The sequence below is a fragment of the Lathyrus oleraceus genome, chromosome 3 (assembly GCF_024323335.1).
Source record: "Lathyrus oleraceus cultivar Zhongwan6 chromosome 3, CAAS_Psat_ZW6_1.0, whole genome shotgun sequence".
NCBI classification, from domain to species: domain Eukaryota; kingdom Viridiplantae; phylum Streptophyta; class Magnoliopsida; order Fabales; family Fabaceae; genus Lathyrus; species Lathyrus oleraceus.
The window spans coordinates 109217213-109232412 of NC_066581.1; positions in this window are offsets into that span (position 1 = coordinate 109217213).

A 15200-nucleotide genomic window follows, 5' to 3' on the forward strand; every position below is an offset into this window, starting at 1 on the left:
GGCCAGATTGGGTTTTCAACAAGGGTCATTCAATGTCAAAGCTGAAAAAGTGCAACCGAGCTTCCGCAGTGGAGGGTTCATCCATGGTAATGAACAACACTCAGTTGCTGTAATTGAGAATGATAAAGACGAATATTGCACCAACTTTGTGACACATGGCCAGACTTGCAACAATTGGGTTGTTGTTAACGTTCATGTTATTGTCCATCGCTCTAAGTAAAATGTTTTTTCATATTTTTAGAAAAATCCTTCTCCTATGCCTAAGGGAGAAGTGAACATTGTTGGGCATTCTCAATTATCATTAATAAAATGAAAATCTATTCATCCACATCTATGATGTTTTATTTTTACTTTTTGCTTTTCTGAAAATGGTAATCACAACAAAAAAATAAAATAATTGTCCATCTGCATAATATTTGGTCACAATTCACTTCTCTAAAATCAAAATATCAAATCATTATGCAGGTTGGTTCCCAAACCCATTGAATACAATGATCCTACTCCCTCTCCAAACTTTGACTTTCCTGTGTTTCAGGCTGAGGAAGAGACTAATGATGAAGAAGTATCTGATGAATTATCTCGTCTACTTGAGCATGAGGAAAAATCTATTCAGTCGTCTGAAGAATAGATTGAGCTAGTCAACTTGGATTCCGAAGATGATGTGAAAGAAGTCAAGATTGGGTCTCAACTGTGTCCAGATGTTAAGAAGGGGTTGATTGATCTTCTTCATGAGTATTCAGATGTGTTTGCTTCGTCCTATCAAGACATGCCTGGTTTAGATTTTGAGATTGTGGAGCATAGATTGCCATTGAAGCCAGAATGCCCGCCAGTCAAGCAGAAATTGAGGAGAACTCATCCTGATATGGCAGTGAAGATCAAAGAAGAAGTGCAGAAGCAGATTGATGCTAGTTTTCTCATTGCCACTGAGTATCCGTAGTGGGTGGCCAATATTGTGCATGTTCTGAAGAAGGATGGAAAAGTCTGTATGTGTGTTGATTATAGAGATTTGAACAAAGCTAGTCTGAAAGATGATTTCCCTCTGCCACACATTGATATGTTGGTAGACAATGCAGCTAAATTCAAAGTCTTTTCGTTTATGGACGGATTTTCCGATTATAATCAAATCAAGATGGCACCCGAAGATATGGAGAAGACCACATTCATTATACCCTGAGGAACATTCTGTTATAGAGTGACGCCTTTCGGTTTAAAGAATGCTGATACAACATACCAGAGAGCTATGACCACTTTTTTTCATGATATGATGCATAAAGAGATTGAAGTCTATGTTGATGATATGATCTCCAAATCAAGTGATGAAGAAGAACATGTTGAGCATTTGTTGAAGTTATTCCAGTGTTTGAGGAAGTATAAACTCCGCTTGAATCCCAATAAGTGTACGTTTGGTGTTTGTTGTGGTAAGTTGTTGGGATTTATTATCAGCGAGAAGGGTATTGAATTTGATCCTGCCAAGGTCAAAGCAATACAAGAAATGCCTATGCCCAAAACTGAGAAGCAAGTCAGAGGTTTTCTCGGCCGCTTGAACTATATCTCAAGATTCATATCGCATATGACTGCCACATGTGCACCTATATTCAAGCTTCGTCGGAAAGATCAGTCTTGTGATTGGACTGAAGATTGCCAGAAAGATTTTGACAGTATCAAATAGTATCTGCTTGAGCCTTCGCTTTTGTCTCCACCTACTAAAGGAAGACCTTTGATCATGTATTTGACTGTGCTTGATGAAAGTATGGGTTTTTTCTTGGTCAGGAATATGAAACTGGAAAGAAAGAATACGCAATTTACTACCTCAGTAAGAAATTAATCGACTGTGAGACTCGATATTCTATGCTAGAAAAGACTTGTTACGCATTGGCTTGGGCTGCTAAGTGTCTACGCCAGTATATGTTGAATCATACTAATTGATTGATATCTAAAATGGATCCAATCAAGTATATTTTTGAGAAGCCTGCTTTAACTGGGAGGATTGCCCGTTGACAGATGTTGTTATCAGAGTATGATATTGAATACCGATCTCAAAAAGCTATCAAGGGTAGTATCTTGGCTGCCATTTTGCTCACCAACCAATTTAAGACTATCAGTCAGTACAATATGATTTTCCTGACGAAGAGATTTTACACTTGAAAATGAAGGATTGTGATTAACCATTGCTTGAAGAAGGGCTAGAACCTGGTTCCCGTTGGGGCATGGTATTTGATGAAGTTGTTAATCAGTATAATAATTGCATTGTGGTAGTGATTATTACTCCTCAAGGCACTCATTTTCCATTTACAGCTAGATTGACTTTCAAGTGTATGAATAATATGGATGAGTATGAAGCTTGCATTATGCGGCTTGAAGAGGCCATTGATCTCAGAATCAAGTATCTTGACGTCTATGAAGATTCAACTTTGGTTGTAAATCAGATGAAAGGTAAATGGGAGACAAAAATCAACCCGGTTTGATATCATATAGAGATTACGCGAGGAGGATTTTAATTTTCTTTACAAAGATTGAGTTTCATCATATCCCTCAATATGAAAACTAGATGGAAGATGCTCTTGCAACGTTGGCTTCAATGATTATGGTGAAATTCTGGAATGAAGTTCCTAATTTGACTGTGATGCGTCTTGATAGTCCAGCTCATGTGTTTGCTATTGAATAAGTCAAAGATGAAAGGCCATGGTATTTTGATATCAAGTGTTTTCTCCAAAGTCAGACCTACCCGCCTGGGGCATCTTTGAAAGATAAAAAGACTTTGAGGAGATTAGCTGGCAATTTCTACCAGAATGGTGAGGTGTTGTACAAGAGAAACTTCGATATGGTTCTGCTCAGATGCATGGATAGACACGAAGCAGACTTATTGATGACTAAAGTCCATGAAGGTTCATTTGGTACTCAATCCAATGGACATGTTATGGCTAAGAAGATGTTAAGAGCAGGCTACTATTGGCTGACAATGGAATCTGACTATTGCAAGTTTATGAAGAAATTCCACAAGTTTCAAATATATGCAGATAAGATTCATGTTCCTTCGACACTATTGAACATCATTTCCTCTCCATCTCCATGTGGGGAATTGATATGATCGGCATGATTGAGCCTAAAGCTTCGAACGGACATCGCTTCATTTTGGTGGTTGTAAGACCCCAATTTTAACCATAATATCCCTCATGTTATCTCATCATTTGCATTGGCATTGGGATCACACCTTGGCCTCCTCCTTACCCCTCATTCATCGGGTTCGCATTGGAAGAGATCACCAAGCACTTTTGGTTGTATCATACTTAATTTTTCTTTATTTACTAACCAAAATACCAAAAATATGTCATTGTATAGTTTAACTCTTTTGTAGGTAGTGCACATGCTCACCTATACTCTATCAAGCTCATATTTAGGGTTTGAGACCCTCAATGCAAGGAGCTCAATCAATAATTGGTTTACTTTGGCTCCAAGTGTCATATATGAATCTCCATGAGCTTCACATGTTATTTTGATCAAGAAATCATCAAGAGTTTGGAGTTTGTTTGCCTTGGAAACCCTAATTCATTTGGATATCTTGTGTGACTTCTTCAACAAGTTTCTTCACCAATTGGTCAAATATTTCAAGGGATACTTCAAATTTCATCATATTATGCATATATGATCCTCCATGAGTCCCAAAAGTCAAGATAATATCAAGCTAGCAAGTTGGCTCATGGTGGTTGACCAGAGGAATTCAACTAGTCAAAACTGGGGTTCCCTAGACCCTATCTCCTACAATGTTTATCATATGAAAATGACTCCAAGATAAAGGTTACTCTAAATGACATTCCAAATAACTTTTATGTTGAGGTCAAGAGCTAGTTTTGCTTGTAAAGTCATTGTTTATGGTGAAAGATTATAGGTCATTTTGTTTAAACCCTAATTTGGAGGTCAACTTCCCAAGATCATAACTTGCTCATGTTTTATGAGATGAAATCCATTCAAATTTCATGATCAAATTCAATATGTCTACTTCAATTTTTATGTTTGGAGGAAGTGCAAATTCAACTTGAAAATTCATGTGCCAAGAGGAAACATTATAGGTAATTTTGGGCCAATACCATTGAACAAGTGATTTTCCTCAACTTCTAAAATGCATAACTCCTTCATGCCAAATCCAAATGAGGTAAAATTTATGACTAAATTTAAGGTATTCGAAAGATCTACAACTTTCATGAAGGAACATTTCTTATTTGAAACCCATAGAAAAAGTTATTCAAAGTGGAAGAAGTGAACATATGGCTTGGTACTTAGAATTGTTTTTGATATGTTTGATTTTCCAAACTTCCATATCAAAATTCATCATGATCCAAGCTTCAAATGAAGAAGTGTTCAACATGAAAGTTATTCCTCTTGATCTAACCTTTACAAAAAGTCCAAAATCATCACATTTGGACAAAGTATGAGGCACCTGCGCATGGCTTAAAGTTGAAGGACCATTTGGAAGATTTCAAGTTGCACGTATCATACACGAATGCATGGCTTCACAACATGATTTCAGCATGACTTACACTCATTTTTGGACCTCGGTGCATCACTTGATGGGCCTATCACACGCCCATGCAAGCATGCAAGAGAGATTTTCAAGTTTTTCCAAAAATGGAAGTGTGCAAATATTATTGATATTGGCCTATAAATAGAAGCTCTCTTGCTCAGAAATGAGTACCTCATGCGCCAGCTTTGATTCAGCAACCCTAAACCCTCAACATTAAAGGATAAGCTTGAAGATTTTCTTTGAAAATCGAGTTTGAATCTCTCACGATTTTTGAGATTGAAACTCCAAGATTCCATCCCTTTCATTGATTCATTTCTACTCCATCAACCATCTAAAGCAAGGCCAAGCATAATTGGGAGCAAGATCGTGCCAATCTGGAGCTCCATTGAAGGTGAATTTTCAGATTTTTCCACTCTTCGATTCTGTATTATTTCTCTACTATTCTTGTTGATTTTTGGTTGTCTGAAGTCCTACCAATGTAGGAAACAAGATTGAATTGCTTAGAGGTTAAATCGAAGCAACTCAGATCATGATCCTCAAAATTCAACTCCCTGTATCTTCCTATATACTTGGAGTTAGACAAAATTGAGGCCAGATTCGAGCTCATGAGAATTTTTTCTTTAAATCCATGTCTTGCTTTTTCATTTTGGTGAAGGTTGAAGGTGGACCAGTCCGATGAGGTCCACCGGAGAAGAAGACCGGAGCTCTAGCTCCGGCGATGTGTTGGCATGTCTCTGAACCACATGATCCATTTGAATTGTTTTAATCTCATGTGTTGACTCGAGACCACATGGAACGCGCGTTAGGGACCATCTGATCTTCCACCTCAATTAATGAGGGAGATCAGATGGTCCACGTATTTTTGTAATTTTTTATTTTCATTTTAATTGCTTTAATTTTATTAATTCATATTAATTTTAATATTGATCCAAAAAATATGGGACTTTCACCAAAAAAATTCAAATATTTTTCTCTTTCATTTTCTGAATTAAAATTATTTTTTGGATCAATATTAATATTTTTCATGATTTAATTGTTTTTGTGCATATTTTTAATTGTTTAAAAATACTTTTGCATTTCCAAATATAATGAAATTTTTTCTCCAAGGTCCTTTGACCTTGTTTGACCTATGATAAATCTCTTGGCCATTTATTTGGTGTTTTGAAGAGGTTTTAGGTTTTTGATCAAACATAATTTAGTTTAATGCATTTTAATTGGTTTTTTAATTATTTAATTGTGAAAAAATTGTGTTGAGCTATTTTTATTGACTTGTGAAGTTTGACTATTGTGTTTGGACCTTGGTCAAGGTTGATTTGACCTTGTTGGATTAAAATCATTGGATTTAGGGGATTGATGGAATGTACATTCCATCTCCCAAAATGAATGAATGATTTTAATTTGATGAAATTCCTCCCATGACCAATTTGTGTTTGTCTCATTTCCCCTCCCTCTTCATCTTTAATCCCCTTCTATCCCATTAATTCCATTGACCTATGATATCTCTATATCCTAAGACTAATTGGTTGATAAACCAATATAAGTATGGATGAGATTAGGTCCACCCTTTTGTCATTTTCTTTTAAGTGTGGTATGTTTTAGGAGTATGGTTCATGATACCATATCTCTAACATGCATTAACACAAAAAAATTTATTGTCCAGCCTCAGATAGTTGTGACTTCTACATAAGTCCAATTACGATTTCTTAACATAGCGCTAAATTTTGACCCAAAAGTATAACATTCTAGTAAGTGAGATTGTAAGTCTCCCCCCTTTCATGGTATTGTGTGGAAACTTGGGCTTTTTTCCTTCCTTTGGAAGATGTCTTGGTTCAAGGATTCATGCTTGTGAATAAAGGGTTGAGTGTTCTCCAAAGAATGACTTAAACAATTGAAAAGCAAAAAATACTAACATCTAATCAACTAATATTTTGTTGGTTCTAGGTGTTGGCAGCAATTTTGGTAAAATCAAGAGTGTTCACAAGATGTCATATGTGATGTCTTAACATAAGATATCATGTACCTGCTGGATGATTAAAATATAATTATGCAGGATTGTTCCAGGATGTCAGACCCGATGTCATGACATCTGTATACAGAACATTCAATCTGAATGTTATGTATTATGTGATTGCGCTTTTAATGGCAATCTGTGTATGATTGATGAGTTAATTGAACACGCTATTGTAAGACCCCAATTTTGTCCCTCATATCCCTCATGGCATCATAGCATAACATTGCATAGCCTCAAGGATCATTTGAGTATCTTGGCTTCCTTTACCTATGGGTGGGATCTCTCCTGTGAGTGGTTTGAGATCACCAGGCTTGCTTGCATTGTATATCATTGATTTTCTTGTTTTAATCACTAACCAAAAGTACCAAAAATATGTCATCTAACATTTGTTTTGCAGTCTAAGCAACCACAGGTCAAGCAATTCAAGGATTTCCATTGTACAAGAGCTGTTGGTATTTTCTTGGTGTGAGGACCACATGGTTATTCTTTTGAGCTTATATGAGCTAGAGGTTCATTTTGAAGTAAATTCCCCAAGTGGCAAAGGTTCAAATTCATCAAAGCATGTCAAGGTCATCTGAGGACCAAATGATCAACTGTGCAGTCAACTGAAGGCTTTGAGGTGTGGGAAATGATTTGAGACATCCCATTCATGTTCAAACAAGGCCTATTCATCATGTCAAACATCTATCTTGAAGATTTTGAAGTCATAGCAAAAGTTTCCAAAAATGGAAAGTGACCTATAATTTCAAGTTTCCAAAAATGGCAAGTTTTTGGTCCATATTCAACTTGACTTTCCAACATCAAAGAAGCTTAAGATGGATTTTTGGTGAACATGAAAGTTGAAGATCTTTATCTCCTATTTTCAAAAAGTCCTATATCATGTTCATCTAATGAATGGTTGAGGAGTTATGATCAAATGATTGCAAAATATGCATGGAACTTCAAAATGCCGTAACTTTTGATCCAAAACTCCAAATTGAACCACTCTTTTTGCAAAATGCTCCTCATGACCAAGTGATTACAAATCAACCATTGCATTGCATGAGAAAAGCTCACATGATCAAGTGTCCATTCAAGTTCATTTTGGAGGGAAAATGGAGAATTCAAATTTGGTGAATCACATGAGCAAAATTCCAATTCCATGTGGTTTATTGAATAATTTTAAGTGATTTTGCACCTTGCATGGCACTGTTCACGTGCACATTGCTCATGCCACCTCACATTTGCCAAATTTGCATTTCACCTCATTTCTCCTTAATTTTTCAATTAGCCAATGCCTAATCTCAATCTCAGCATGATTAAGGGATGGTATATAAGCTAAATGTTAATCACAATTCAAAAAATAACAGAATTTGGATCAAAAATCTCATTTCCCTCTCAAATTTCTCTCTCTTCAATTTTCAAATTTCTTCACACAATTCATCAAAATTCTTGCGTAAACATGTTTATCATGCCTCATTGATGAAGAATCAAGGATTGGATTGAAGAATTTGGTGCAGATTCGTGCATATCCAAAGCTTGAAGATGAACATGGAAGCTTCAAATTAAGCTAGATCTGGTGGATTTCAGTTGTTATTTCGTGCATAAAGCTTCAAATCAAGATTACTGGAGTGGATCTGGAAGTTCTGGAGCCTTGACTACAAGAATTTGAACACTGCAAGTTCAAGTAAGCTGAAATTCGAATCTCTTGTTTTGCATTTTCATTGCCATAAACATGTAGATCTTGTCTTGCTGATGATGCTGATAATTTTAGAATTTGAATTGGTTAAGTAATGAGTGAGATATGCTGAATTCAAGTTTGGTTGTTCAATATGTTTCTGTTTGATTCGGTTAACCCATGGAGTATTAGGCTTAGATATTATGATATTCATGATCCTCATAGGAAGACCTTTCGAACCATGTGTAGTTTTCAAATTTTTGGAAAAAAAATGATGAAGGTCACCGGAGAACCACCGGAGAACACGACTGGAATCACTATTCCGGCCGTCTGGTTCAGCGCCTTAGGGTTTCACCTGGCACGCATTAACCTTCCAAACTTCAGTTCGAACCCTGGCGCGAACGTTTTGAAATTCCATTTGATTTTCCTTTTCTTATTGAAACGCAGCGTTTCAATTAGCGCCTTGGACCTGTGTGGCGCTGGTTCGATCCTAGCTTTGTGCTTTGTGAATTCCATTTGTTTTTACTTGAGCGCGGCGTTTTGAGTTGAAACGCGCCTTGAACCTTACAAGCCTGAGTTCGACTCCCTGCGTATGTTGTTTTTGAATTTATTTGTTGAGCGCTTATTTGACCTGATGCGTGCTGGTTCGATCCTTCGTCATGGCAATTTCTTTATTTCATTGAATTCTCATTTGACCTGATGCTCATGTGTTCGATTCCACGCATATGCATTTTCTGAATTTCTCTTGTGAATATTCTCATTGACCTAGCGCCTGGGTTCGATACTTGCCTATGCATTTTTTCTGAATTACATTCGCACTTCATTTTCCATGATTTTCATTTTATTTCATTTTGTTCATTCAACTTTGAAAAATCACAAAAAATAGTATACATGTCCAATTTGATCCAAACTTTTTTTCACATGTTTGTTTTGATGTCTATTATTTTTTCATATTAATTTCCTGATTTTTGTATTTCTGGATTTTTAATTGTGCTTGATTGTTTGAATATGATGCCAAAATGACATGTTGTGCTAATTGATTTGTGAAATGCTCATGGTTTATCCAATTGCTTTGAAATTTGACATGCCTGATCCTAACATATGACATGATATTTTGGCTTTTGTTTGGAATTTTTATCATTTGATACCACTGTTTTGGACACATGAACATATGTTGTGACATTTGGTGTAACATTTTGTGCTTTGTACTTGTGCATTTTCATTCATACACCATTTGTTGTCTTCTGGATTTAATTTTTGGTATGATACTTGCTCATAACATGTTAAACTCACATAAAACATTTCATGATCATTGGATACATTTATGTTTTAATGTGGATTTTCTATTCTTGATGTCCAATTTTGATCACATTGTTTGCCTTTGCCTTATCTTGTTCATATGATGGCTCTGCCTTATGAATTGGCTTTAGTCCTTTTGAGGACTCTTTCTTGTTTGATTGATTGTGCTTCATGTGAAATATTGACTTCTGTTTTGACTATTTGACTTGCCTTTGACCCTAGTCTTTGCACTAGTGGTTTGTACTCACCAATTGTGTTTTGTGTTTCAGGTATTTAGCACTAATGGTTGGTTTGACCTCACTTCATGAGATGCCATTTACTTTGATCACTAACTCTTGTTATGTTGTAGGTCCATTGATGTGATGAACTCACTTGAGTGCTTGCATTTGTGACTTGCATTGTGTACATGTTGGATGATTCCACTGTTGTCTGTTTGGTTTTCTGAATACAATACTGATTGTTTGACTTTTTGTACAGGTACATTAGTCGCTTTAGCTCTTGCTTGAGCTTTGATTTGGTTTGTGGTTGGTATACCACTTAGGTAACCACTCTCTTTCTCCATGTAGTCTGGAAGTCCTGTCGCCTTTTTGGCAGGCATTTGGCTGAAGTCCTCCTTAAGAGGCCATGATTGTGATTGTTTACATTTGTGCTAAAGACCTCTAAATGAGGAATGTTACTTGTTAAGTCTTCCTAAGTGAAGAGGCAATTGACAAATAGAAGGGATTTGCAATCAATCCCCTGTTATTCAGTTGAGTCTTTCATTATGCTCGCACTACGTGCTGATGCTTTTGAATAAACACCCAAGATCTTGTATAGAGTCAGTCAAGTGGAATAGGGTCCCTCATCCTGGATCCCCACATCTTCTTTATCATAAGCTCACCCAGGCCAGGGTTAAGAGCATGAGATCTCATCCTCATTTCCATTTCATCAGCTTCACCCTAACTCTCAATGTTAGTGGTTAAGAGCTTCAGAACACCCCTACAGTTTTGGCTTGTCTGTCGAGGTTGATATGACCCCTTGACTAAAGCCCAACCAACTTATCTGAGCCTCTTGTTTGTATATAGAGAGTGATGCTTGATTGCTTGTTTGCTTACTTGTGAATCTTTCATGTGTTTGCTTTTCATGCATGTTTGTTTGTTTTGTGGAGTTAGATGTAAGACCATTGATTGGCTTTCTGTTTCCTGTTTTGTTTTGTGGAGTTAGATGTAAGACCATTGATTGGCTTTCTGTTTCCCGTTTGTTTTTTTGGAGTTGGATATAAGACGATTGATTGGCATTCCGTTTCCAGTTTTGTTTGTTCTCTTATGAGACTTTGCTTATTGTTTTTGCCTTGTGTTGCCTAATTCCAAAGGAACTTACTTGGATCATCTCTATGATCTTGAGAAAGCAACCCTGTTTGTGGCTTTGTCCCTTAACCCTCACCTTTTGCATGCGTAACTTTGATCCATATTTTCATCTTTAACCCAAATCAGAAAACTTTTGTGCAAACATCTGACTTGTTTTCAACCTTAGAAACCTAGGCCTTATGCCTTTGATTTTCAAACTTTCTTTTCATAATACTTATTTTGAATTGAACTTTAAGTCAACTTTGACATGTTTATGAATACTTCTAATTGGTTAATTCCACTCACTCAATTGTCTTTTGTGGCCCTTGTCCACTCCTTAATCAAATTTTCATGCATTAGCCATAGATCTGAATTATCTTAGTGGTTGATGTGAATCTCACCTTTGTCCTTAGTGATTGAATTGTAAGACTTCCCTGCTTATTATAGGGTTAACCCCTCACTAGCACGTTGAAGCTGTTCTCACATGGTGGACTTGTGGTTGTTTAGGTTGAGTTTTCTCCCTTTGATAATGAAAGACCTTAAGGCTTTTGTTTAAAATCAATCCACTCATTTGTTTTCGAAATATTTTACCCGAACTACGGGGTTTTGATCCTTATCTTTCATGAGAAGGTACGTAGGCAATGGGTTCATCCATCCAAACACAAAATGTAAATAAACTTGTACATTCTTTTCTCATCTCTTCAATCATGTTTGCACAAAAATAATTTCATAAACAATAGTAATACAACAAGTTGTGAAAAGGGCTCCCTAGGAGTACCTAGGATGTTGTGGGTGCCTAACACCTTCCCATGACATAACCAACCCCCTTACCCAGATCTCTGTCTTTTACTAGTTTTGTTTGTAAAACTTTATAGGTTTTTGTTCGCTTTTTAACCATTCCTTTGGATAAATAGAAGTGCGGTGGCGACTCGACTTTGTATGATTTACCTTGGATCTAGTTAATATTTCCAATGGTAACGAATACACCGCTACAGAAAAGTGGCGACTCTGCTGGGGATGATCTTTCTAGTGGGTTTGCCAACTTTTCACACTTGTTGTATTATATTGTTTATGACATATTTTTGGTGCTATTTGGGATTACTGTATTGATTGTAATGCTTGAATTGTTTGATATATCAATTGCTTGATTTGCTTGGTGATCTCTGTGAGATGAGTTCTATACCCGAACTCGAGTGCACCTTATGATAGGAGAGTGGCATAGTCTTGTCGACTTGTGTGGAGTTATTCCTTAGCAAGTTGACTTGCGAGTCCATTCACTTGGTGGAGGTCATGTTGGATCAATAATGTCACACGAGTAAGTTGTGGTTAGACATTATTCTTTCAATATAGACCATAGAAGCCAAGGACCGTAGTTTACCAAGCCCATCTTGGCCTATTTTTAGGATGTAGTGCGGAGGTCGTTCAAATGTAATATTTGATGCGATTGTTACGCGATACTACACTCATAAGAGTCTCTCTTGAGAATATTTTTGGAATACGAGTATTCGTTTCTCCGATAATATTCGAAAGATGGGATGATGACTATGGGAACCTCTGATAGAACATGTTCGGCAGGTTTAAACCCTAGTACACTCCCTTTGGGTGGTTCTTAACCAAGACTCCATGCTCGTGACTCGCAACAAACCCGTGATTCATGGTTGATCCATTCACACATCCTTAATATCAATGGAACTTGGGTGTTGATAAGGTGTAAACCATAATCCACCAAAATGGATGATTGATATTAAGGAGGTTTGAGCCGTTCATATATCGTTAATATCAATGGAACTTGGGTGTCGATAAGGTGTAAACCATAATCCACCAAAATGGATGATTGATATTAAGGATAATATGAGCCATCCCATGACCTTTGTCTGGTGTGCTTTGCTTGATCCTTGAGTGTGATTGTTGCATTCATGCATTCATGCATTCATCTGCATCCATATCATCAAATAAAAAGAAAATTTTCAAGGAACTTAAGGGGTTTATTTGCAAAATTTTCAGACAAATGGAAAGACAAAAAAGGCATACAAAGAAGTACAGCTTCAGACAGCCCGATCTGAAAGAGTTAAGGAATCTGACATCCTACGTACTAGATCCCTTGGGTTTCAAAGCTCGTTTCGGGAAGCTTCTGCCTCTTCTGACTACTCAGGTGGATGAAGGGTTGATGAGTACGTTGGCGCAGTTTTATGATCCTCTGTACCATTGCTTCTCTTTTCCGGACTTTCAGTTGTTGCCTACCCTTGAGGAGTATGCTTATCTGGTGGGTATACCTATTCTGGATCAGTTGTCGTTCAGTGGCTTGGAGAGTATTCCTACTTCTCAAGAGATAGCTGACTTGTTGCACATAGATGAATCCCTGATTAGTGCTCATATGACTACCAAAGGTGGAATTCAAGGTCTCCCTTCTGAGTTCCTCATTGCTCAAGCTACTGTTTATGGGAAGGCCATGAGTGAGGATGCCTTTGAATCCATATTTGTACTTCTCATCTATGGATTGGTATTGTTCCCCAACTTCGACAAGTTTGTGGATGTGAACGCTATTAGGATCTTCTCTGCTCTTAATCCCGTTCCGACCCTGTTGGGTGATACCTATTTCTCTATGCATCTAAGGAATGCAAAGGGTGGTGGCGCTATTGTGTGTTGTTTGCCTCTGTTGTATAAGTGGTTTATTTCTCACTTACCTCAGACGGTCGCCTTCAAGGAGAACAAGGGATGTCTACGGTGGTCTACGAGACTTATGTCTCTCACTAATGATGATATCTCTTGGTATAACCGAGTATATGACGGTGTCCAGATTATTGACTCTTGTGGTGAATTCTCCAATGTGCCTCTTCTTGGTACATGTGGTGGGATTAGCTACAACCCTGTTTTAGCACGACGTCAGCTTGGGTTCCCCCTAAAGGATAAACCTAATAACATTCTGTTAGAAGGTGTGTTTTTTCAGGAGGGTAAAGATCCCCAAGGCTTGAAAGGCAGAATGGTTCGCGCTTGGCGCAAGATTCATAAGAAAGGCAGGAACGAGTTGGGTCCTAAGAACTGCATTGCTTTGGAGCCGTATACTGCTTGGGTAAGGAAGAGAGCATCTAAGTATCTCATGCCTTATGATTATCCGAGACCTACACTGTTGATTGTGGTTGGGCCTTCAACCCTCCCTAATCAAGGCGTAGAGGAGTTGAGAGATGAAGACCTATCACGTGCTTGGATCCGTGAAAGAGAAAAGTTGCTTCAACAGATTAAGGAGAAGGACGCTCTGATCGAGTTCCTCGAGCATCAGGTCATTGATGATTCTGACGATGCATGGACTTCTTTACTTCCTCAGTCTTCCAAGTTTTGGAAAATGAGGTATGATCGACTCGCCAAAGAGAAAGCAGATATGGAAGCAGCCTATGAGAGAGAGGTGAAGAAGCTTCGTGCAGCTTATCTTCCGGTGTCTCGAGCTTCTAGGGATCCATAGGATGATTATTTTCCTTATCTCTTGTAATATGATTTGACAATGATGTACTTCTTTTCTCAAATATATTTGATGAGACATTTTCCATATGCGATAAAATGCTTAATATTCAAAAATTTGCAAATAATACCCTAAAGTTCCTTTGAGATAAAAATAAATCATAGGCACGAGCATTACATGCATCATTTGCATAAGCAGGTGTTGTTCTCAGCCTCTGGTCCTATGACCTAACTCTGTGCTCTTCATTTATTTTGAAGACAAGCTGACTCACTGGTACTACACCAGAGCCAACTCTTCCAGATTGATGGATCATCTAGAGCAAGAGAATCGTGAACTCAAAGAGGAAGTTGCCAAACTGAGTGCTTTGAGGGAATCATTCCTGGTTAGCCACTTGTCTTCCTTCTCATACATAGATGCTGAGGATGAAGTTGGAACGCCTTTCCAAGCTTTATCTATAGCCGATCCTGTTGAGAAGAGGACTTCTTCATTTGTTTCCTATCGAGATGCGAAATTGGCCATTGAATGTGGTGCAATTGCTAGTCTAGGAAAAATGATCGAGCTTGAAGATAATAAGTCTCGGGCTGGCATTGGCTTTTCTTCTGGGGTCTTCAACGAGAAAGGGTTGTTCAAGAGTGGAGGTTTCATCCACACCGGTCAAGATGAAGATGCTGCTGCTGTCTTGGAAGAGGATGCAGAGGATTCTGACAATTTTGTCATCCCTGGAGGGGTCTGCCACAATTGGGTCACTGTGGATGTTCCTACAGTCATCCATAAATCAAAGTAATAATCACTTTGTTTAAAAACCCTTCTCCCATGCCAAAAGGAGAAGTGATGACATTGTTGGCAGCATAAATACAATGATATTTTCATTCAATAAATTCATGTTAAATGTTTGTTCTTCCAATTGTTTTCCCTTTTCGCTTTTTGCATGAAAT